General features: G+C 40.9%; 2 long non-coding RNA genes across 12 annotated transcripts in view; both read left to right on the top strand.

The window, feature by feature from the left end:
- LOC115485599 (uncharacterized) overlaps positions 1-16,446 on the top strand; it is a 64,506-nt gene extending 48,060 nt beyond the window's left edge. For 9 of the 11 annotated variants that reach the window (XR_007778002.1, XR_007778009.1, XR_007778005.1 and 6 more), the window contains 2 exons: positions 5,554-5,833; positions 10,260-16,446. This is a non-coding gene — a long non-coding RNA (uncharacterized LOC115485599). The remainder of the gene's footprint in view (positions 1-5,553; positions 5,834-10,259) is intronic. The other 2 variants (XR_007778007.1, XR_007778000.1) reach the window with 2 other exon arrangements.
- Positions 16,447-16,606: 160 nt separating this feature from the next.
- LOC108961682 (uncharacterized) overlaps positions 16,607-26,066 on the top strand; it is a 66,797-nt gene continuing 57,337 nt past the window's right edge. The window contains exons 1-2 of the long non-coding RNA XR_007778015.1: positions 16,607-17,064; positions 18,678-18,846. This is a non-coding gene — a long non-coding RNA (uncharacterized LOC108961682). The remainder of the gene's footprint in view (positions 17,065-18,677; positions 18,847-26,066) is intronic.

Below are 26,066 nucleotides of genomic sequence, written 5' to 3'. Positions count from 1 at the left end.
CTCTGTTAATTATATGCCAACATTTGCTTCAGTTTGGCTTAATACTGATTTTATTCCCTGACTTGCAGGCCTTTTTGGAGTTCACCAGGGATGTTTGGTCAGAAAGCTCTTTCCACTCCTCAAATCTATCCCAAGTAGAGCTCCAGCAACTGCTGGACACAGATGGGAGAACCAAATCCAACATAACCCTGTAGTAACCCTGGCGCCTGACCCATGTGTTTGTGTTGAGCTGTGCAATTTTCACTGCATCTAAACTCAAATTATATTCTATGCCTAATGTGGCAATGGATTAAACATTTTTTAAACTGCATGGATTAGGACAAGAGTATTTTTATGATGATGATTTGCTGTTTCAGAATGAAATCAAACTGATAGTAAAATTGACAAAGTCCTAACATAAAATACTGACAAAAAAGGTAATCAGTCTATGGGTACATTTGTCAAACCCCTTGATTAAATTGGTGTTTAAAGCAATAACAGCTACTATTTATATAACAATATATTGCATTTTTATGCACAGTGGAGAATTAGACAAAATATCATGTGTCAATGAGTGCCACTTCAAGTAAGGTAATTAATTGCTTCAAGCAAGGTAATTAATTCTATAGTAAATAAATCTGTGGTATTAGACAATTTCAAAGTTAATGCAGTGCTTTTTTCTCCACATAAGGCCTGAATTATAGAGGAGTCTGTTCTCCTGCTGACTCTCAGTGTCTCCACCTCCCACAGGTGTTTTTAGGGGAAATAACTCCCCAGTTTTAGTTTGTCCCAAAAATATGTATCAAAATTATTGAGACCCCCTGATTCATTCAAGGAAGGATTCTGCATCTTGATGGGATCAGCCACTAAGGGTTAGGACTTGGATGTTACTTTTAGGCTTTCCAGTAATGCCAGAACTACCATGGCTTTCGGAGCATAACAGTCATTCCAAGAAAAAAAAAAAAAGGAGTTCTCTTCTACCCCCTCTTCTCCTTCTCTTGCCATGCCATTACAGGGGAAACCTGCATTCGTTCTGCTCAGCAGAGATAATTACAGTCTGATAGTCTTAATGAATGAGTTTATATAGAAATGTTATCACTGTGACAGTCGAGAACAGGCTGGAGCACATGTGTGGTGAGGAGACCAGAAGCTGTGCTTGAATATACATGAGAGCACGAGCAGCATCAAGCTTAATTCTTCTTAAACTCCTTAAATCGTAGCCTGGGATGCACAGGAAGCCTTGCAGTTGCTCTCTGCTTCCAAAACGTGAGGGGGAAGTGAAATTAGCATAGATAAAAGTAAACCTAAAAGATATGTATCTGTGCTGGCATGCAGAACGGCAGGGTCAGTGAAATCATTCAAACACTGGGCTTGGATTCAGCATATTCAGAAGGTAAAACATCAAAACTGGGGAGAAACAGGCCAGGGAGAAACGGTGCAGCAGGAAGAACAGAAATACTGAATAAACCCTGAAGCTTTTCAGAATTACTACTTCCAGTGAGGAGGAGTATCATGAGAACATGGGGAAAAAAAAGGCCTGCAGAGCCCTATTTTTGGTGGTGCTGATCACCACTGTGTTATCTCCCAGAGCTGTCTCCTTGCAGAGCTCCCACAAGATTTCACTCATCTTTTTATGCCACATGTAGGGCCCAGAGCAGCCAAGGGTGTTGGGGCACTGCCACCCCCAGCAGCAGCTTCTGCTCCAGGCAGCACAAATGGTTGAAGCACCATCAACCCTTCTCAGCCACTTCCTCTCTAACATCATCTTCCAGCCTCAGAAAACAAGATGTCATGAATGAAAGAAACCACCAAAGTAAGTTCTCTGAATGGCCCAGATAGAATTGCTGTCCTTACCAGTGAGAATGTTTCTTCAGTGAGATTTTCTCCATTACTGCGAAAATGGCACCAGAGAAATCAGAAAGCTCTATTTTCTCACTGATTTATCAAATATAAATCAGGCATTAGTGATCAGGTGGAAAGAAGGTGCCAGACCCAGAGTGTATGCCAGGCAATGAGATTCTTTCCACTGACTGGAGTGAATTTTGGATCAAACATTTGGAAGTATGGGCTGAAACACAGCACAATATAGAGGAGAAATGTCAAGTTTGATTGCTGCTGGAAGCATAAGAAAGCAGTGCTGCTGCTCCAGAGGCTGAGGCAGGAGCTGAGAAGATTAGCATGGAGTTGACAAGCTACCCTGGCTTGGGGGGTCCATTGGAAGTTTCTTCTTGTGGAATTCTTCAGATCCCAATCTCCTCTGTTATGCTGTCTCTATAGAACCTGGAAATTCCTAATAGAAAAAAAAGCTTTATTGTGGCTTTCTGCAGCAAATATAAAGGAAGGGAAACTGAAAAATAGAAATGAGAGGGAAAATCCAAGGAAAAGCAGCTCCAATCATCCTTTTCCTAGCCACCTGTGGTGTGTCCATGCTCCAGAGCAGGGCTCATGTAGATCAGAGATGGACCAAATCCAGAAAGGTTTGCTAAAGCCCAAATAAAAAGGGATAAGGATCTGACTCACCACTTCCTCTGGTATTTTGAAAAGCCTTAGCTACATGGCCATGGCTTTCCAAATCCAATCCAACCCTTCCTTCCCACCCGGCGCCTGCTCCGCCGCGCGTTCCGAGGCGAGCTGTTCTCATGACTCACGGGGACGGCTGACCACCATTCTCAACTGTGCTCCTTCTTACACATTTGGTACAAAGAAGGCAAAAAAAGAGATCCATATTCCAGTTTTATGGAGACACAAGCACATACACAGCAACGCTTGATCTGAAGCCAGCTAATGGAGAGGATATGTTGAAACCACCAGGCATATTGTTATGAGGAGAACAATAGATATTGGCAACATTGTTTGATCCGTGTGCCAAGGGTAAAATTAAAGCCGTATGTTCACCCCACCAGACACAGATTGTGGATGGATGTTTACGTAAACAAAGGGTTTGCTAAACTGTGTTATCATTTTCTTCCTTTGGCTCTCCAACTTCTAGGCCAGGTACATCAATAAACTCTTTTCTGGAAGAGTCTGGAAGAACCACATCAAGAGCAACAGTTGCACGAAGCCTTGGTTGATTACCATGTGGATATATAATAATTTCTTTTCTTCCCTTAACCTCTTAGAATAGCAGCAATCAGAGCCAACCCCTTTATTCTTGCAGGGAAAAAACCTCCTCTATGAGGATCCTAGAAGTTTTTCAAGAGAGCTGGGGGACCGGATCAAGAATAAGCTGTAGCAAAAGTTTTCCTATTTCCTACCTGTGCTACCCAGCATCCCAACCTGGCGTGGCTTGTGGCGTTGTTAAAGCAATTGGTAGAAAATGAATCTGGAAAATTTCCCGGAGTGTACAGCTGCCCTTTTAACTTACACCTCACCAACCCAGCCCAAGTCAAGGAACCGACATGTGGTGTGCGCTCCTGCGGGAGCCGCGGGAGCACAAATACAGCTGTGCAGATCTGGCACACGGGGTTTTTGATTTCATATTTGCTCCCTGGCCAGGCAGCAGTGAGCTTTCAGGGAAGAATTACCCATTACTGTCTTGTACAGAAAGAATAAGGCAGGGGGGGAAAAAAAGGAAAAATCTTTCTAGGGTTTATCAAGCGTTGTTGTCCAAAGCTCCAGGCTGGAATTTGCTACAAGTAGCTTGTGCATTACTCAGATGTGAACACAGAGCTCTTTTGGGGTGTGTGATTAATGTCGGTCTCCCAGGAATTTTATAGAAATTCCTGATAAATGTGGGTGCATTGAAAATCTCTCACTTTTTTTGGCTTTGGTTGCCTATCTATAAAATGACCAAAATTTCTCAATTTAAGGAGTTACAGGGGAAGCCTGGTGTATTTGCTTTTTTCATTATTTTTAAAGTTTTTTAAGAGTGGCTGCTATATTTTAATAACTTTATTAATTTATAATTAATTTTAAAAAGAATAAAAACTATAAAAAGGCTGTTGCCATCTGGTTCAGAGCATGAGTCTGGGACTATACACTACATTAACACAAAAATTCCTGATTGCTCTAAACCAGAATTAGATATTTATAAATGCCCGTATCTTCGATTTCTTTGTGGAAAACACCCAAGTCAAAGAAACTTTATTAAAAAACTTGCAGCGACAAATTTTCTCCCTTTCTGCCTGATATCAGCAGCTGCTCTGCTTCAGAAAATGCATACAGCAATTTTCAGGGTTATCTCTGTATTTCTGGCTGGCACCGACACTTTTGGCAGAGATTACTTGCAAGGAAGAGTCTGCTACATCTTATAGGTCCTACTTTGAAAACAGGCAGTCACTGAAAAGATATATCATCTTCATTCTACTCTGGCAGTTAGCAGGAGGACTGATCACTAAACTGGTCTAATTCAGCTCTTCTCAATCACTTGCAGAGATGAGAAAGTTGTTGGAGAGATATCACCTGGAGGCTCTGGGATTTTCTTCTGAAGTCATTCTGAATTAGCTGCTAATGGGGAGCTTTCTTTGATAGCTCTTTTATAATTAAATGCAGCTGGATGGAAATCAACCACAAAGGGAACTCAAGTTTGTTTATCATTACTTCTGACTTTGTTAGCAGATGTTTTCCGAGTACCGTGGTAGCTTGTTTAATTTGTCTCCGTGTAATGTGAAGCAGGTAAACTTTGATTAATAAACTGACAAGTACATTCCTTAATTTATTTTAGAAGTTTCCATCTATGTCTGTTATAGCACATGTGCCAAATCCCAAAAGGAAGAAAATAACTGTTTGTGTTTGACTTTTGCTGTTATTTCTAAGTCTAAGGCCAGATGAAAACGTGCTTGTTGGTAACACAGCCTTCACCTTTAACGGGCACAACCACCAGCAAACTTCTGCCATGTGTGAAAACTGCACGTCACATTTCCCACTGGGCTGTTCTGTGTTAATTTATGAACAAGAATTCACCTTGGTTTACAGGTTGTTTATTTTTCTATTAATTCCACTGGAAATACCCCTTATTTTTGGGCTTAGTATGTGCCCACCCTCACTAATTGTGGTAGATGACTGTATGCCCTCAGTTATGCATGTGTAGTTTATATTTGATGTTGTCAGTAAACAGTTGTCTTAGAAAAATGCTTAAATGCAAGTATAAACAACTCAACTTGAATGCTTAAATGCATTTTTTTCCTAAGTGAGACATCTATGTGTGAAATTCAAAATCTTGGCCAGAGCCTTTTTGCTGAGCAGATTTGAGTGTCCAGTGCTTTAACTGAATTATTTGAAAATCCTGCAGTGTTCCAAGCAGCATTTTAAATTAAATAGATGGTCCACTTCCTGCAAAGTGTTTCAGATTAACATCTTGGGGATAGTCACTAAAACTGCATAGGAAATACATATGCAGCAGTTGGTTCCCATACATAAGATGAACGGCTTCTTTCTTATCTTCCTTTCTGTACTGCATGTTTTCCTTCTTTCTCTCTCCCATTTATCTGCTTCTAATCTGCAAGAAAATTATTTCTGCCTCTGTCTAGCCTGATCTCCTACATTGCAGAGCTGACCCTACTTCAATTTGTAGCATTTATTCACTGCTCTTTTTTTTTTCTTCTTTTTTTTTTTTTAATCTGCCCTTTCTAACAGCGAGGACTCGGACATCTGCTTCCCATCAGGGTGTGAAGTGTGAAGCATCAGGTTTTTGTAGCTGTCCCACTATTAAGTGAAGGCTGCCCTCCTCACCCTGGCCCGTGTCAAGGCCACTTCCCTGGGCTCTGCACACCTGATCTGGGCACTGCTCTTTGCTGGCTGGGATTGTGGAAATGAGAGGTTTAGCAATGGAAGGATTGAGAGGAAAGCCAGCACTGGCTTCACAGACACAGGACTGCCAGGGGGTTGGGCAGAGCTGTGAGCACCTCACATTCAGGTGAGATAAAATTACCAACACCTCAACCCAGCTACCAGTTTGTGCTGTCACTCCTGCTGGTTATTTCTGGTCTTCAGTGACAACCTAGATATTTTCTGAATACTTGGTGACTCTCTCAATTTTTGTTACTTGAAACTCAACAGGTTTAACCTTACAACAGTTCTTTGTACTTGATATAAACAGCCTGTTTGTTGTTTCCTATTCTGCAGCTTTAGAAGTTGCTTTTCAGTAATTGCTTTGTAATTATTTTTTAACTATCCTTAATGAGTCAGAAATAGAACTGACAATAATTCTTGCTTTTTAGAGCAAACATGTTGAAATGACCCTTCCACAAGAGGAAAAGAAAATCCCCGTTACCTCACCTGCTACATTTTCTTGTGAGATTGTTTGTGCTTCAGAGGACTATTGAGGATCTTTGATAACAAAGTGAAATACAAGTTGCAGCAAACTAATAAGAGAGTCTTTTTGAAAGGACAATTAAATCTAATTCAGTGGACCTTGTCCTGATTTGTGGCTGTTTGGTAAAGTCAGCTGTGAACTACCACTACTTGTGTGCCTCCTGCCAACAAGGAGTGCCCAAAAAGCAGAATCACCCAGTAACTGCTGGGTGACTCTGGTTTCAGGGATTTGGATACCTGAGCTCACAGCCCTGAAACCTGATCACGGGGACACTGGCATGTGGGGCTGTCTTGCTGCAATAATGGGTTCTGTGGGCCTGAGCTAATATTTTAACTACAGGGAGACATTGGATAAGCAGAAGATGATGTGTGGAAAAAAGAAAAACCTTCCTGAGTCATCCTTTTTTCGAGCAGAACGAGACATGAAATAGTAAATAGTGGATATTTTACTCTGCCTTTACGTTTCCAAGACGGGGTAACGTTGCAAGCTCTCCTTACAAACCCAGAGTTAAGGGATTAGCAGAACCACAAGGTTTCCTCTATATTCACAATCCAAGAAGCAGATTAAAAAAAGGATATACCATTTGATCAGCAGCTTCCTGCATATGGAAATCCTAGGTCACCTTGCTGTTCCTTGATGTCTAAAGCCTGCTCTTAGGTTTCTGGGAGGAAAACGTGTGTTTTGCTACAGTTTTAAGGACAAAGACACTGGAATTTAGCAGTGCTGGGATAAGCCAAGAAGTCGAGCGCCAAGCCCACGCGGGTCACCAGGGAGGGTCACCACAGCCTGGTCAGGTGGTGGCTGCTGAGATGGTTCTGTTTGCAACATTTTCACACATATTTATTCAATAAGGCTTTGTTTTACTGAAGCTGAGAAACACTATGCAGCATTATCCTGATTTTGAAGTGACAGTGCCTAGGGGACTTCAGTAAAGGATTTGAAGGCAATTGAATCTGAAAAGTAAAGCTTTGTGATTGCTTAGTTATTTTTTGAAGCCGTGCTTACATTTAAGATTTACGTACAGAAACAGACTATATCAATAGTAGTGAAGTGGTTTCAGGCCAAGCCTTTTTCAAAGAAACTTATGAACAGAAGGTCATTTCAGAGTTCTTTCTTCTCTTGCAAAGAGACAAACACAAATCCCACCTCGCTGTATTTGTATAATATATAATACATTATTATGCTGCTGCATTTTAGTAAGTGCTTGTACTTCCACAAAAATATCTAGAGCTTCATTCTTGATTATAGTGCACTGCCAACTGCAAGTAAAAGCAATTGTTATCCTCAGAGTTTCAGTGACCTATTAGGAAGATATAAATTGTGACAAGATTTTTTTTTCCTCTCTGTAAACTTCTGAAGCCTCGTCTTACACTGTCTAAACCCCATCTTAAAAATACATAACACAGAGATTTTCCGAATCCTCTGATGATACTACGATATTGAATCATCTTTATATTATTATATAAAGTATCATTGTTTTCAGTATCTTTCATAAAAGCTGTTTTGACCTTCAGATTAAAGGATCCATATGGATTTCCAAATGCAAAAGTTGGAGCTCCTGTTTTAAAAACTGGAGCTCCGGTTCGGCACGCAGACATCAGATGTGCTTCCACTTGAAAAAACGCAATTGTAGCAGCCTATATCCCGTCTGAATTTTTCTCCTGGGTAAACTCTTATAAATGAGTGCATCGTGCATAATGAGGATTGGAGGTTAGCTGCTTCCAGTGAATTCCTTTTCAAAGTGCAAGAAAGAAGCAGCAAGGAGGAGAAATCCATTGGTATTTGAGCTCTGTAGGATGAAGAGGTTTGCTGCTGGGGGAAGATCAAGAGGAGGCAGTAGGAATATTTTGGGCACTTCTGAAGGAGAGATGGAGACCATCTGGTAGAGAGGATGCTTAAAGGAAGAATGCCAGGACAGAGATAAAAGTAAAGGGAAAGGAAATAGTGACTGAGTAACATCAAAGAGCCAGGCTGACTATAGAGCAGAAATGAAGTAGTAGCAGTGACCCAGCATAGGCAAATCACGATACGAACGGTGACACCGGGCGACCGATCCATAGGATTCTGCGAAGGCTCAGGGGAAAAGCTCAGTGTTTTAATTTCAGGAAAGTCTCCAGGAAAGTGGTGTTGACATCTTTGGAAGCCTTATAATTTAAAACTGATGCAGTAAGCAGGGTTCCTGCTGTTTCAGAAATACTGTCCTGGAGTCTAATCCAGATACTGTCACTGTAGCAGAATTTCAAATGGAGAGACGCCAGGAAGAATGTTTCTCCCCTCTTCAGCATCAGCATCTTTTCATTTGAATGATGTGAAGGGTATTAGAAGTTTCCGTTGAATTGCCTCCTAAGGCTCGTGTCCTGAAGCCATGGTTGGTGTGTGGTCCCTCCCTGTGTTGAGCTGGAGCTGATCTCATGTGAAAAAGGGAGATGCTGGTTTTGCTTTGCTTCTGCTGAAGCAGAATAGCTGTTGGCCAGCCCTTTTCTCTTGCCAAAGCCTGGAAAACCTTTCTGTCACTGGAATTCCATCCAGAGGGAAACTATGACAATCCCCATGGTTTCTTTGGGCAAAACAATGAAGAGTAAAGTCTGCTATTCCCTCGTGTCTTGGTTCTCCTTAGCATTGCTTCTCATCAGCCCTAAAGGCAGGGAGTCAGGGCAGGTGATAAATATAATTGTAAAGGCTGTGCTCCTGTCTCTCTCCACCTTCCTTCTTCCCATCTGCCTTTAGGAAGAAACTTTCAGCATCCTAGAGAAACTGTGCTTTTTGAGGCTAAATACCTCTGTGGATTCAAATTCAAGGCCTGAAATAATCTCTTGAGGTTTCCCCCCCACTTTTTTTTTTTTTTTTTTTTTTTTTTTTTTTTTTGTTAACAAAACTTGTGTGCTGCTTTTTAACTAAAGTCAGTCCAAGGAAAGAAAAAGAAGAAAGTACTTCCACAGAGTGATTAATCCCATCTTAAAACAAGTGTGTAAGACAGGTAGGATAAGTCTCTCTCTGAAAATGCCAATCTGTCACCACTATCTATAGAAGGAGCCTTCACGAGTAGCTTGGAGTAGGTGTTTGACTTTTACACAGTTAAATTTAGACAAGATGATTGCCACTTTATAAGTCAAAGTGTTTGTTTATCAATGATTAACCATAATAGAATGAAAAGTTATGAGAGATAACAAAAGCAAAAATATAATGCCATTGATGGAGATATCACATCATAAGAAATAGCAGTGACAAATGCAGATGGTTAACATTTACATCCCCATTGTTTTTATTTTACTGTTAAATCTTCCCAGATTTTAGATCTCGTTTGATCTGAAGAAGGAAAAATTCGCCTCTGCTTTGGCATAAGCAAAAACTGCTGAACACCAGTAGGGTAAAGAAGTGATTTGTCCTGGAAATGTCAATTCTTATGTGCAGGGTCATTAATCCATAAAATGAATTTGCAAACATTTATAAGTTTCCTTTGGTGTTGTTGGTGTCTCACTTGTCATGCTTCTGCCTGGGCTCTAAATGAAGATTGTACTCAGAAGATCCTGCAAGGCTTGTGCTGACAGGATTTGGTTTTGCATCTCTTGACCCAATGTACACAATCAGTTACACTGAAATAAACACTCTTGTCATTTAGGAGAATTAATCCTATTTCAGGCTGTTCCCCAAGGCCTCCGTTGCATATGATGCTTTCACCATTCATTACCATATTGCAGAAATAAATAGATAAAATTCATTTTTCCTTTACAAAAATTAATTCTTGACTATAGTGTAGTTTGCAAAGTTGGTAAAGCTTGCAAAAAAATCCTGCAACACCTCAGTAGTGCTCAGAAGCTTCAGCATATTGGGACGCTAAGAATTTTAAACAAAGTTGGGAAAAGCATATGGTATATATGGACGGGAAATCCTGTGGTAGTTTTGATTTCACAAAGAAAAAAAGTAACTGCTTAGGTTCATAAATCTGTTGTATGCAGTATTCAAATAGAAATATTCATGATCTTAGCTTTCCTCTTTTTTTTTTTTTTAATGTTGCTTTCAAGTACAGATGGGCCCATACCACAAGTTTGGGATCCAGATTTGGATTTGGACCTGACGTTTATCAGAGTTTGGGAACAGCTGAACCCAGCATCTGAGGTCAGGCTCTGGAGGAATTAACAGCCTGCTGCAAAGACCTGGATGGAGTGGAACTGCCCCACATTTCAAGGCATAGGTGTGGAAAATACAAGGACTTGGTTTGACCTGTCTCTAAGGTATTTCAATTTTAAAATGAAAGACTTTTAGTGAAGTGGGAGGCTGTGATTATTGTTGTGCCTGAAGGATGAAATTGCATATGGGGATCCGATTGACTGAGTGCTGTTGGAGATTGTAACAAGAGACAGGAACTGCCTAAAATGGTTTCAAGCTTAAATACTTGTCCAAGGTCAATAGGAGTATCTGTGAGAAAGTATTGAGATCCCTGATTTATTATCCAGTACTTTCACCACAAAAGGGTTGTCTCAGTGTAATTCTTGACTTGTTCTAGAAGAGGATAAAACACCTTAATAACACCATACACCTAGGTGCAGAAAGAGACATAGGTGCAAATGCTTCGAGTTCCTCTTCAGGCTACAAATCCCTCATATTACCAAGATTAATGGCTTCTAATCCGTTTTTAAATGTTCCATGTGGATAGTGAAGGCGTAACTATCAAAACACTGTAAAATCATAATGTCTGTGTAGCTATAAATTACTGTTTTCAAAATGAGCTGGAGGTCTCCAACTTATTCCTAAGTGCAAATTCTTAGATGGTATAAAATTGCTCCAAAAGATGACTAGGAGCAAGTTTTCTGGCTTTTGCCAAAGAGAAGCCAATTATGGGTCTACCTACTAGCTCTATAGCAGTGTCTGTCTTGGTGACACTGAAATTGTCCTAAACAGTATAAATTGGATAGATCAAAATAATTTCAGATCATTCTGAGATTGATTGAAAGGCATGAGGCTTTTTGCATATTTCTTTGATATGTTTTGTGCTTTCCATTTGTCAAGTTCTGAACTACTTTGTATGAGACTGATGATGAATTCAACTCATGTTAAAGTATGAGTTCCATGACAGATTGTTTTAAAAAAAAAGTTATATTGGCTTAGAGTATTTTCTTAAGTGGAATTAATACATGGCATTCCAGAAAACAGGTAAAAGAGAACTTTCAACTCATTATTATTTGATTTAAACACATATGCAATTATTACTTCTAAAGAAAATAAAAAAACCCCATGATTTAAAAGATCATTAGGATAGTCTTTTGTGGGGCACAGAAAAAACCTTTACAGATGTTATAGGCTCTTTGGGGTTATGCTTAAATAAAAATTTGGAGAAGTGCCTCATTTGAATTTATACTCCCTTTGTGGTCCATCAAAAAGGATTCATCTCTTATTCAAATGACGAGTCAATATGTTAGTCAGATCAAATACCATTAATAAGATGCTAAAAATGCTTCTGAGGAACAGGGGGATTTCTTTAACAAGCCATAAAGTGCTTTTTAATCCATTTTTGACTTGTTAAATTCTTTGTGATTCTCACAACTGTTCCATCGTGACGCAGTTTCAATCCTTTGTGCAGATGGAAAAAATCAAGGTGTAAATCAAGGGCAGTGCACGCATATTGCTTTCCCCTCCAACATTTCCCAAAACCACTGTGGTCCTCCTTGTGCTTTTCTATCTCCTGTCTATTTAAGACACTGCTGCTGGTCAGTGTTTTGGGTGGATAAAGCTGTATTTGATGAGATTGCCAAATCACAGACCCCAAAATTTGCTAAAGACACAAAACAACATAAAAGAATGAAACTCTGTCTCTTCCTTAGGACAGAGGTAGGAGACTTTGAAGAGAAGAGATGCTCCTGGTGTGCTGAGAGAAGGAAAACCTGGATTCTCAGCTTTGCCATCAGTGCTCTGCTCTGCAGAGCCATTTGCTGAGTTTTCTGTCTGTGGAAGGTGGCCCAGTATTGCAGTTTTGCTGCAGACACAGCTGCACGGGGCCCAGGGACGTAGGAGTTCTCCAGATATATCTCTCTATCAGTGGCAAGAAATGCTGAGTAGATGCAGATATTATGAAGAGGCTGATGAGGGGGTGCTTTTTTTGCATATCTTCCTGGTCACATCAGTAGAGAAATATTCTCCTTAGCTCTGAGTTCAAAGAATGATCCTTAACGTTCATCTGATGCCCAGGATATATTTTCCAACAGCTTGTTTTACTTCTATTTTGCTTATATTTTCCTCAGCCTGTTTTGTTTCAGTTGAAGGTTCATACCATTCCCTTTTTTTTTTTTTTTTCCTTTAGCTGAACATGTTAAAGTTTTGGGATGTGAACTACAATCAGAAACTAAAAAGCTGCTTAAAAGAAAAAAGTAAAAGTGGTTTTTTGATAAGCATTTTATTTTTCCTGACTTTTCTCACCTCTGAAGAGATCAGAATAAGTCAAAATTCAAAATTCACTAACAAATCTTTGTAGATTACCCTGAAAATGGCTTATGAAAAAATGGGTCATGACTTCTTTTATTTGCTGAAAGCAAATATGACCATCTGATGGTCAATATGACCATATGACCAATGCATCTGACCATCCCTATAATTTCTGACTGAATTTGTGGCTGATGACAAAGAGCATTGTGACAAGTTTATCTCTAAATTTTGCGTGGAACAGGGGGCACCAGCCCACAATGTACTTTATTCTATAAATGTAAATTAGTTCATTCATTAAAATAAATTTTTCAGGATTAGGTCTGTGACTATCAACTATTTGGGATGGGGAAAATAAATAGCAATATTTAATAAACACACAGTGCACTAAGATTGTATTTATTAGACTTCTGACATTTTTATAAAGAAGTCTTTGGAGCTGGGGCAACAACTGGTGCAGGTAAATTTCCTACATTGTGAAAAGATCTGGTATTTAGTTTATGGGAAGCAGGCCTGAGCAGATGTGAAAAGTTCAAATAAAGGAAGGCCAGATAAAACGCACTTTTGTGTCTGGAAAATCAAAACAGATGTTATTATTCAACCACAAAAAAATCTATTTGCACTTAAGTAGCATTAGGTGTCTGACTAGTTCCATTTCTTTTTTTTAGTGAAAACAACAAAATGATTATAAAATTATATAGGCTGATAAAGTGCCTTAAAATGTTACCAATGGACTGAATTGTTAGCTAATAGCAAAAACCAGAGCAGATCTTACAAGACCAATAGAAACATGAGTAAATCTGTTTTTGAAGGGAAAATTAAGGAAGAAGCAGCAAACTTGAATGGACTCTCCTCTCTGAACCCCTGATGTACATCAGAGAAATGGTGATTTAAGATGGGTGGATTTTACACTGCCCATAATATTTTCTGGAGGCCTGCCCATATGGAAAGGTTGATGCTGGCAGAGGATGACAGGTGCTGGAGATCCTCAGGAGCCCTTGACAACAAGAAAACACTTGCAGAGTGTGAATGTTGCCAAATAGTCTTGCAAATTATTTCTGATTAAAAGAAAATTCAATTTGGTTTCAGAAATGTACGTGTCAAAGGGACACCTAAAATAGTATAGGAGAACCAAAATGGGTATTTCTGTCTGTGAAAACCTGCTCATGTGGGCAACAGAAATAATATTTTTTTCTGGAAAGCTGATCTGATTTGTAGAGACTTTGTTGGCCTGACACGTTTCTGCTCTTGCTTGCTGGGACTCAGAGGTAAATTAAGAGTAGGTCCTGTTGGCTTGCTGGAGTTGGTAAAACTTGTCAGTAAATTTGGGACTTGCAGGCTGCTGCTTCCCTCTTCAATGGGAAATGGAGTCTAAGACATTTCTACCCCAAGAGTGGCAAAAGAGAGGACAGAGCTGCATTTTGTTGCAGTTGTTTGAGTTGCTGCAGGAGCACTGAGGGTTTGCATGGTTGGGAGGACGTTGTGTAACAACAGAGCTTTTTTTGTTTACACTGTTATTCAATGTTTGGTCGTTGCTCCTCCTCTTCCCTGTCTTCAGCACCACCAGCTCTGATTCCCATTAACCTCCTGTCTCACGTCCAGGCCACCCTTCCAGTTCTGATTCTTTTCCTAAGGTGGAGCTGCCCTGCAGTGGGAGATGGAGACTTGAGATGTCCTGGACATGAGGTCTCTCCCCAACCCTCCTTTGTTTCCTGTCACATTTAGGGGGAAAATTCACACAGATCTGCTCTGAAGAACTGGATTTCCAATGCAGAGATGAGTGGTAAAACCAAGGCTTGGCTATCCCACCTCATTTTTAGGGTTAGGGGCCTTGTTCAGTGAACCTGTAGCTCATTTATTCTCTGCCTGAATGTTCCTAGAGCCCATTATTGCTCTGCAGTCTCCTCTCTCACATTAAAATTATGGGGACCTACCTCTTATTTTAATTAAAGATTATTGCCACTGATTTGGGCTCTTCCCAGGTCTTAGAGCTCTGTGGTTAGTAGTCATCAGTGATAATTCCTCTCAATATCTGGGATTTTAGGAAAAAAAGCTTTGTATCTAGGTCACATGGGTCTTCTGCACTTTTCCTTTATTTAAAAATGAAGAGGTGCCAGAGGCCACACCTTGTGGAGAGGTGAGTGCTTAGCCATGATTCATATGTTTATGAACCTGTTGTTCTTGGGAAGAGTTCAAAACTGAAAAAAAACCCCACTCAAAAGTGAAAAAAACCCACTCAAAACATGATTAAATATTAATTCTAAAGGTGAATGCCTGGTTGGCTTTCAGGCAATGTCAGGTTCCTACAGTTGAAAATCAAAAGGTTTTTAAAGATCTGAAATTCCTATTAAAATCTGTGGTTTAGCAGCCTAAATCCAATTGAAATGCAGTGTAATTAAGACTTCCAAGGCACTTGAGGTTTGTTTCTAAGAAATTATGACCTGTAGGCAACTTGCAGCATTTTCAAGGGACTATGTAATTTTAAAACTATGAATACTGGTCATTTCTGTCAGGGACCTTAGAAAACCTCTGTAAAAATGCATATTCCTTAACAAAAAACTTATTTTTTGTGGTACCAACACCCAGCTAACACAGCTTCTCACTTGAACAGGTCCCTCATAGTTTCACAGAGATTGTTGTTGAGCTATTCCTGTGAAGGTGGAAAAAATATTATGTGAGAAAAGGCGGTGGAATCATTTGTCTTTGACTTCTTTCCTCATGGAGATGCTAAGTATCCCACTGATGCAAAAGGGTCGGAGAGAGCAAAATGTGCAAATAATTTAATAAAAAGAATTGTAAGACAGAAACTCACCAGAGTAAGGACAATAGAGTAGAAAATGCCATAAAAGATAATAGGCTTAGATGAATTGGCATGTGTTAGCGATTATGCAATCACTCATTTCCCACAGATTTCTTTTTATAGGAAACCTTGGAAAATCCCTGAAGAACTGACCGAGTCATTTAACCACAACAGGTTTCTTTTCAACATGGCTGGGAGTGGGCGAGGAATATTTTCACATATTTGTGCACTGCTGGCTTGTTTGGAAGGGCTGGAAGCAGCAGAGGACGACGGAGGACGGTGACTCAGCCCCGCGGCGAGCGGGGCCTCCTGCCACCCTCCACATGGGGACCAGCCAGCCCAGATCCAAGTGGGAACAATCTCATGTGATCAGGAGCTTTGAGGTTTGGTCCGTGGCTGATGAGATAGGTGCTGTAGAGGCTGAGGAGAGGGGTTTTTGCTCCCAGATCCGGGTTGGATGTGAATCCCTCTGGCTCGCAGGGAGCAGCTGAGCTCTCCTCAGTCACTGGCAGAAGCAGTCCTTTGCTTCCTTGCTGTCACAGGCTGTTTAAATACTTGTGTTTCTGACAGCAATTTTCCTTCACCACTGGGCTAAGGAAAACAAGACCTTGAGCTGCACTTCTGAGTTTCTTAAAGATTTGTTTTTCTCCTTTCTTTCTTTTTTTTTCTATTTTTTCTTTTCAAACAGGCTGTTTTCCTTGCATTCTTCAGAGCAGCTTCTCACAGCCTCAAAATGTCCCTGCTGCTTCGAGATGTGTCACTGGTGGAGTCACCCTTCACCCTTGCTCCAATCCCAGCCCCCTCGTGTGTGTGACGTCTCTCTCAGATTCTCTTTCTGCTGAAGCCTCCTGGTGCTGGACCCGATGATCCTGGAGAGTCCTTTCCAATTTGGGATGCTCCATGACTCCACCATTTGCTCTGCTCAGCCCAGTGGAACAAACATGCCCAAGCCACAATGGTGAAGGGAGGAAATGAACAAGTTTGTAGAGTTTCATGGAGATTCGTGGCCCTAAAAAACGGCACCCTGGATCAGGGAAGGTCAAATGGGGTTTAATCACATCCATTTCATAAGAACCTTCAAAGCATAAATTTGCTGGCATCACTGAAATGATCTTAGTTGGGTGCAAGGTTTTATTCTTTTTTCAATATAAGTAGCAATATGAAATGCTGAAAGGCTTTGCATTCCAAGTCATTTTAAAAGAATGAAAAATAAAATCATTTGGAGGATCTGGATCTCCCTCATGTTTTAGCTTTCAAATCCAGAATTCTGATGTCTGAGAGATGTAATAAATCAAAAGCATTCACCAGGTTACAGACATTTCTGAATATGAAGTAGTTTATTATTAGAAAAAAAAAAAACAAAACAAAAGAAAGCTGCCACTAAATCCTGCAAGTGATTAAAAATGGTCATTAAGAGCATTTGCAAATATTTATCTTAGCTTAAGTTAGATGGGCACAATTCTGACTGAGACATGATTTTTTCCCCCTTTTAGCTGCATTACTAAGCCAGCTATGAATAGCAATGTTTTCATTTTTTAAGAAACATTCTCTCTTCTCAGTTTCAGCTCTCTCCTGTTGGAATTTGACCTGCAGTACTTGGAAAAAAAAAATCAAACAGGTGAGGGGATATCCTAGAGAGTTTGATCAACCCCTTCTCAAAATACCAATACCTTACTAAACCTTTCCTCTTCCTTCAAAATATCAACAAACAACATCAAAACCAGCTTGCTGTCCTCTGCAGAAGGGTGGGCCCCTGATGGTGGGGCTCACCTGGTGGCTTCAGGTCACCCAAAATGGTCCAGAGTCGAGGGTTGTGCCTGAGTTTGTTTCTCCCACAGTATCTGAGCTGATCATGGTTGCATGAAATAAGAAAAGCAGTCAGCTCCAGTTGGCTCAGGGCAGAGCTTCTAAAAGAGAAAATTTCTTGACAGTCACACAATAAATTTTAAAAAGTTGTCATCAGTGAAAGCTGCGCATGATGGTTCTCACCTACGTTTGATCAAAAAAGGCTCATGATTTCAGGTTCCTTTGAATTGGTCACTGAAAATGGTGCTGCTATCTCTGCTCCTATTTTGGTTCTCTTAGAATCATAGAATGCTTTGGGTTGGAAGGGACCTTAAAGTTCATCTTATTCCAGCCTCCCTGCCAGGGACACCTCCCACTATCCCAGGTTGCTCCAAGCCCCATCCAACCTGGCCTTGGACACTCTCAGGGATCCAGGGGCAGCCACAGCTTCTCTGGGCACCCTCACAATCCTCACAGGGAACAATTTCCTCCTAAAATCTATCCTAAATCTACTCTTCTTCAGCCTAAAGGCATCCACCCTTGCCCAAAGTCCCTTTCCATTTCTCCTGGAACCCCTTTAGGCACTTGAAGTGTCTCTAAGGTCTTCCCAAAACCTTCTCCAGGCTGAGCAACTCCAACTATCTCAGTCTGTTGCCCCCCTTCAGTTTTTCCATGGTTTTTATCTGTGATTACAGTCTCTGTGCATGCCCTCAGTGGCCAGGATGCCAAGTTTTAAAGTCTTTTGAGAGTATTTCTGAAATATTTTTGCAGTTAGAAAAGGTAAACTGCGAGTTGCCCGTCGTGTTTCCTTCCACAGGACGTGGACACCAGCCGGAGTTCCTCTTGCAGCAGTGCACTGAACCAATCAATGCCTGTGATTCTGAAGCAGTGTTAATCTAAAGCAACGAGTTCTGAATAATGTTTATTAACTGTATTTTAATGACTTGTCAGTTTTCTAAAACACATGCTGAAGTATTTTAGAAATCACTTAGTAAATGCAGTTTTAATTCTGCTCCCATATTCACGGGCTGCTACTTACTTTGAAAAAAAAGAGAGATTAGAAGGTTCAGATTTAGAGCAGCAAATTGCTCTGCTAATCTGCAGGTATTTCTCTTCTTGATATGGCCACTAATGTCTAATCTTAGCAACGCAGGCTCCATCATTGTGCTTTTTCATTAGAGCTGCAGTGAACTGTGTGCCAGGGACTTGAACTCTGGTGACAAGCTGCTCCGAGCCTGCGAGCTTTCACAGGAAAATGTTCTGTGAGAGTCTAAAATGATCCTGTTAAGTTTGTGCAAAAGATGGGGAGTTCACCATATGAGCTCTGGAAGGAGCAGAGTGCGTGTGAACCCCTGGGCAGCGTGGGGTTAGGGCTGGCCACGGACAGGAGTCTGTGCCGTGAAAAATGCTCAAACCTTTTAATTCGTTTCCATTCTCATGAGACAGAAAAAAGAAAACCTTGGGAATTATATTCTCTTCGGCAAAATGTCGTGGAACAAGGCTATGGAGCACGTCTTTCCTTCTGGATGCTCTCAGCAATGTTGGGAATGTCTTCGGAGTTGGGATTTGGACCTGGACCCCCCGCCACCCCTTGGGCGTGTACATCAGGCTATGGGTGAGTCTGGATTGGCTTCTTCTGTCATTCCTCTGGCTATCCAAGCCCCTCATCCCAGACTTAAAATCCTGGCAATGACACTTGAGAAAAAGCTACATTTCTGTGAAAGTTTCAGTGCTATAATAATTTTTTGATCAGCTGGAGTTTTGGAGAACTCTTTTTGCTGGAGGTTTTAATGGTTGTGCCTGGTCTGTGACCTCAGTGTTATGATGTGCCCTTGTGTGACTCGCTGTCCCTCTCCTTGGAGCATGGAACAGACTGGTTTTGGTACAGAGCTCAGTAACGAGAGAGGGTCATTGATATTTATTTCCTTATAAACTGGGGTGCTGCTCTTGAAAGGGAGCAATTTGGAAATCCTCACCTAGAGGTGAGAAGTACTTCCAGGGGGTTATTCACCAGGTATTGCTTGTATTTTATTTTGTATTGCTTATATTGCCTGTTTTTCCAGTTTTTCCTGTTACTTGAACTTTGCCTTCCTATATTCCTTCATTGTTTCCAGTATTTCTGTGTTTCTGCAGCCAAGTGACCATGCAGGCTGCTCCCAAAATGCTCAGAGCTTATCCACTTCCCCGTAGAACAATCTCCTCTATCTTTGTGGTTTTCCTCTGTCTCTATACTCTCATAATTTCTTTTTCATAATCTTTCATCTTACTCATTCCAAGTATGTACTAGTTTTGATCCTCCCCTAGAAACTTATTTCTCAGTTCCTTTGCTCCTCAGACAAAGGGATTAAAGATATTCTTTTAAACCAGTGGTCATTTGACCATGGACTTTAAAGGCAGTGAAGCTCTTGAGGACCAAAATGGTGAATACAGCCCAAAATCAGCCTTGATTTATTATTTTTAAACTTTATAAGTCTAAACCTCTACTTTCTGTTTCTCTGCTTGGACCTTTGGCCCACTGCGTGAAGAATTCTGGGTGTGGGGGGCACTGAAAGAAATCACCATCACTTTCCAGAGCAGACTTCAAAGGAAAGCTCACTTTTCCCATTGCTTTTTATCTTTTTCCTATTCCTAGTGCTTACTCCTTTTTTTTTTCCCATGCTGCTGTTCTAATTTTTTTTCCCACTTTTAATTTTTCCCACTTTTTTTTTTCCTGCTTCAAACTTTAATTAGGCTCATGAGCTTGATCACCAGGTGGGTTTTCCCCAAGCTTCCACAGCAATGCTTTCCAATCAGCAGCAGACTTGCAAGGGAATTTTGTTAAGCTGCAGATAGGAGATGGGAGCCCAGCGTGACCGGTGTGCTCCATTGCTAAGTGGTTTTTATATCTGGTGCATTTGCCAAGAAGGATTTTATATTTAATTATTTTTAAGCAGGTGGGCTTGAAAGCCCCTGATCAGTAGGGTTACCAGAGGGTGAGTGAGAGAAGAGGGATGTGGTGTTAGCCAGGGGAATGATTCATACCTCTGAAGTTAACCAAATGCTCGTGTATCTCGAGGAGGCAGCTCTGCAGCTTCCAATTGCCTTTTCTGGGGAAAATGCAGTGTAGGGGAAAATAAAGGAGAAAAAAAAATATATATAAGAAAAAAAAAAAAAATCCCTGGATTCAATTCTGGAGAATTCCAGCAGATGTGAAGTTCAGAGCTAGGAAGGAAGATTGGCTCGCACCTTTTGGGAGTTTTGTGCATAGTTTTCCTGGGCAGGTTCTTACAGTGTAAGCTTTTCCTGTCTCAAATGCTAAGTAGCATAAAATATGAGCTATTGGGGTAAATTGCAGTTTTTGCAGCCTTTTCTTGGTGTATTTGCATATTCAGAATCTGCCTTGGGTTTTTCTCATTTTTATTCTTATTCTTTCAAAAGAACATTTACCTGGAGAAGGGCTTAGTTCTGAGTGCACAAAATAAGCATTTTCTCTGCAGTTGACTTTAATCCTAGCAAAAGAATTAGCACTCAGAGCAGAAAACCTTCTTTGGGTCCTACAGGGCATAAGAACATCTCAGGTACTGGCTGCTGGTTTAATAAAAGGATAGGATTTCCATTTACTTCAGGCAGGCTTAATGTATTGTTCTTGTAGTGAGACAGTCAGAATGAGTCAGGAGCCAAAGAATACACTTTATAGACACAAATAATCGTAAATTCAGAATGTCACCTTTAGGCAGAGGCATTTTTATTATTGTTAGTGGAGCTGCTGAGTAGGTTTGATGTTTTATTCTCTTGAGTACTAAATGTTCCAGAGTACCACAGCCCTATCTTTATCAGGCTCACAAGGAGGGAGCACAGCCAAACTTGCTTCCTATACTTCTCTATGATTGATAGCAGATGGCATGCTTTAAAATAAACCTATCCATTAGCAGTCCTCAGTGTTTTTACTCAAGGCATTTACAACTGTCTCAACCAGAAAACACATTCTCTCCACAAGCTCGTTTCAGTCTGCAACAGCTGTACAGGTGCAAATCTTTCATTAACTCTTAAACCATGGTGAAATAAGTGCTGCACTGTATTTTATTTTTAGTGGAGGAGCTTGTTCTTCAGTGGCAGAGTGGATTCTGTTCTCCCTTTGCATGTGGCAGAGGTTTGTGTTTATAAACTGATATTGAATTACGGGAGGTTTTAATTTAATTTTTTCTTTTAAATATTTTTTTTTCCCAAGTCCTCTATAAACCTTTAGGACGTACTATTGCCATGAGATAAACGTGGCTGTCTGTAGGTATACAGAAAAAATTGGTGAAGTAGCAATACTGAAGGGATGGCAATACAGGGCTGGGATTCCTGTGGGACAGCAGCCTCCTCCTTCCCTGTGGCATCACCTGGAGTGGCAGCACTGGCTGGAGCCTGATGGGGGAGAGGCTGCAGGTGTCCCCCATCCCTGCCTCACCATGGGGTTATTTTTTTTCTCTATCCTGGTCTATTTGGGTTATTTTTCTCTATCCTGACTTATTGGAGAGATGCAGCGAGGCACACACTCGCATGCCCACACACACACATACATTTTCAACCTGATTCTGAGCTCATTGCTGGCAGGATACTCCATAAATAAATTGCTAAAACCTGTCCCTCTATTCCAGTTTTTTTGCCTAGATTTCTATGCAACACTCATAAAGGCTGTTAAAATTTATCCAGCTGTCCTTCCAATACAATGAACTCCCAAGAACCTCCCCAAACATTAGTACACTACCAGCAAGAGCTTAAAATATTAGTAGCAAATCTTTAATATTAGCATTTAGCATTAATATTAGACAAGATCTTAAAATATTAGAGCCAGATAAAAGAGTATTAACAGGGGTATAGGAGTCATTAGGCAGTATAACCATCACTGATTAAATGGATGCTGAAACTTTAACACGCAAACCAGTTCAGATGATAAGAACTTCACAGAGACAAGAGGAACCTTTCATTTAAAAGGAAGTTGGAGAGAGGAAGGTTAGGGATTTGAAAGCTGGTAAATAAAACAACACAGCGGGAGAAGTTATATAGAACGTGCTGTCTTGTTAGTGGTGATCATGTCCTATGTTATTTTTCTTAAGCTGAAAAGATAAAACAAGAAGACAGGCAATATTCTGTCACAAATAAATGGAAATTGGGGCATTTTTTGTATAAATCCAAAGTAGCAGGAGAAAAATACAAATGTGCTCTCAGCACTGTAAGTCTGTGTAGGGTAAAGGAGGTGCTAAAATGATTTAGCATGATGGACTGCAGATACCATGTTCTTTTTATGGCACAGCAAGCAAAATCCAGGGAATTTGAACTTGATGGCACCGAGCTGGGGTAGTAGTGCCAAAGTGGGGAGCAGAGCTGCAGTGGGGCAGCCCCTGAGCAGGACTGAGCTCTGGGGGGGCCGCAGGGACCAGCCCTGGTACAGCTCTGCCCTGTAAGCACCTGGAGAATTTGGTGCTAAATGAAACAGGAGAGAAAAAAAAAACAAGGCCAGCTGTAGACATAAGAAGTTTAAGAGCATCAGCACTTGCTTCCAGCTAATCTCTTTTGATGACTCCTGTAAGCAGCCACGGCTGGTCGTTGCTGTTAATTATTCAAAGCCCCACACCAGTTCTGCAGCTGAGTGGTGCAAGAGGATGTGCAGTGTCCCCATTTCTCAGTCAGACTGGGGGAAAGGCATGAGACATCGCTGAGTGACATCCTGTTTTCCACACAGGAAAGGTGAGACTGGGAGAGGCAGCAGCTGACCCCATTCCACAGCCACAGTGTCACCCTGAAACCTCTCCTCTTCCTGGGGGGTCTGATGAGCTGGACGCAGGGCAGGATTCATCAGGGTCGTGTTGTATCTTAAAAGTATGAGTGGGATGGCTTTTTCTGAAGGTTCAGGACTGCATTCTTGCATGTCGATTAATAATCCAAAAAACCCATGATTGCACTCATTAGTGCTCCATCAGAGGAGGAAACAGAGGGAAGAGCAGGCACCTCAGGATCTACATGGTATCCAACATATCCTCAGGATACCAGACTTTAAAAGGCCAAGATTCTCCATATTTTCCCCCAACAGAAAGATGGGGGCAAATTTTTAGCAGGGCCTGCAGTGATGGGATGAGGGATAAACTGAAAGGGTTTTGGTTTATCTTGGAGATAAGGAAGTTTTAATAAGGGAGGTAAGACAGTGAGAAAGGTTGTCCTGAGAAATGGTGGCTGCCCTGCTCCTGGTCAGGCTGGATGGGACTCTGAGCTACATGGTCTAGTTGAAAACGTCCCTGTCTGTTGGAAGGAGTTTGGACTAGATGGCCTTTAAAGGTCCCTATCTGAAGATATAGAAAACTCTTCCCAGAAAACAATCTACTCTAAAAGGATCTGTTCTAGAGACAACAGCATTGGTGTGTGGGATGGGTGTCTGTTGATGCCCAGCCTATATATATGTATATTTATATATACACACACACATACTTTTCATTATGTAATTTTTCGGTTTCATTATAGCAAATAGAATTTATTTCATTATAGCTTTTGGAGATGCTGATGGTTTGGTTTTTTGGGTTTTTTTTTTGTGATACTGGCTTTTTGCTTGTGGTCCAGGACTGGTCCCATCCACACAGACAGATCCTTTAGCCTGAAGCAGAAAGTCTAAAACACTTGTCAAAAATGGCTGCTCTGTTTGGTCCACTGGTATTTTTGGGGGAAGATATCTCAAGGCCATTCCTGATGGGATTAGGAACTTGTGAAGAAAGCTTTGCATAAAATATCTTCTTCAATAAGCATAATCTGCTACTTTTGGTTGTCGCTGACCTCACTGTGGTTGTTTCCAGGAGTCAAGGTGCACAGGTGCCCAAATATCTAAATATTGGCTCATATGTTCTCCTGAAAGGCAGGGAAATATCTCTCTTTATTTTTCTAAATGGGAGTCATATTCATTCCCTCAGTTAAACATATTCTTAAGCACTGTATGAGCTTGGGGCCAAAGAACACAGTTTATTATGATACCACAGGTTACTGCGAATTATGTAGGGCCTTTAAAGCAATAGTTTCATTTAGTAAATGAAAAAAGAAAAATCCTTTTATTGCCCCTCCAAACCCTTTATTTATTAATGACCTAGAAGGATGTGATGTTGTTATTATTAAGAAATGAACAAATTTTGCCTGGACGGGGTCCAGCACACTCGGAACTGGTGTTGCCTTCTAATAGCTCCTTTTTCTGAATGCAGGAATAAGTCCCAATTCCATGTCTGAGCTGGTAAATGGAGGGTAGCCAAGGGGGACAGGGAAGGGGAGGGTGGAGAGGGGCTACACTTAATCCCCAGAGGATTTGCCCTTTCTATGAGTAAGATGGATTTCTGATGCTGGTCTCCATGCCCTTCATAGCAGTGCTGCCAGTAGTAAATTTGTGCTTGAAGAACCCCCCATGCCCCCTGCTTTCTTGCCAAAACTTAACTAAAATAAAATAAATCATATTTTGGAGAGCTAATTATACAGCCAAATAGCAGAAAGGTATTGAAAAACTGTTGTGTGCCTAACATTAAATGAATTTAAATTGGCAGTAAAGAACACACGCTCTAAAAATAAATGCAGTAGTATGGGCAAGAGGAAGTAATGGAATTTAAACAAAAATGTAATGCCAAACATTGGGACTGGTATTCAGGCCCCTTGCAGACCTAAAACTGCGCATCCATTGCACACAAACTTTCGCAGTTTAAATATTCTGAGTTAAATTTGCTGGTTTACCATTTTGTTGTATTTCTTGGAGAAATAAAATATCAGGGGAATGCAGTATTCCTGCCTTCAATTGCGTTACAAAAGGTGTATGCAAGTCCTCTTTAAGGGAAGAACAGCTTGAGGCTGGGGGGATTTAAAAGCAGCTAAGAAACAAGGTACAGCCTAAACAGAAGCGAAACATTAAGAGAAGAGAGAAGCAAAGGGGGGAAAAAAAAAACCCCAACAAATCCCCCAACTTTAGGAGAAGATTAAAAAAGTTTCCCAAAGGATCAGCATCCTTGAGATTAAACATTCCCATATGCAGGCTGACAATTTAAAATGTGGGTCTTATAAACGATAAGGAGGAAATAGTGAGAAATGCAACCTTAAATATTTTGAAGCACGACTTCCTGTATTATGTGGCAGTTGGCAAAACTTTCCGGGGAAAGATGCACGCTGCAAGCCCAAGTGGTGAGGTGCATGAGCTTTCCTAAAGGTTCCCTCCTGTTGCTTAGTAGTTTGGTGTCCAAAAGCTTCCACACCTTTGGAGTAGCATTGCAATATCCCTTCAACATTGCTTTTAATCTCAAAGACAGATGTTTTAGATCAATCGCTCAAAACGAAACAGTTTAGCAGTCAGAAAACACTGTCAGGAAAGATTTGTTGTAAGGAAGACAAAACCGTGAAATAAAATTGAACTTTTATCCCCATTTGGATGGGAACTGTGCTTGGCTGGGAATCCCAAGGGGAGGAAGGCAGTGGCCTATCATGTGTTGAAAAAACAAACAGATGACAGTGCTCTGCAGCAATCAAGCAAACGCTGCTTCTGGGAAATGGTGTGATCACCATTGTTCAGTGCTGCAGCACCCAAAAGAAAGAAAATTATTGAAAAAAGGAAGGTGGCCTTGTGACTGGGGTGAGGGAAGACAGGCCAAGCTGCTGCCAATGGGCTTGAGTTCCTGCTGGCCCTGGAAAGCCCATGTTTTCCTTGTGGTTAAGGTGTGACACAGCAAGTCTTGGCAGAGTGTCTGGGCTTTGTTTTCCAGGGTTGTTCAGAACCAGGAATGATGAACGCACCAGCAGTGGAGGGTGTCAGTATTTCCTGGATGCAAGAGCTCTTCTAATGGCACATCTTCCCTGTGAAGA

Source organism: Serinus canaria, chromosome 7, assembly GCF_022539315.1.
Source record: "Serinus canaria isolate serCan28SL12 chromosome 7, serCan2020, whole genome shotgun sequence".
NCBI classification, from domain to species: domain Eukaryota; kingdom Metazoa; phylum Chordata; class Aves; order Passeriformes; family Fringillidae; genus Serinus; species Serinus canaria.
The sequence above is the reverse complement of the archived record's forward strand: the minus strand, read 5'-3'. Positions and strand labels throughout refer to the sequence as shown.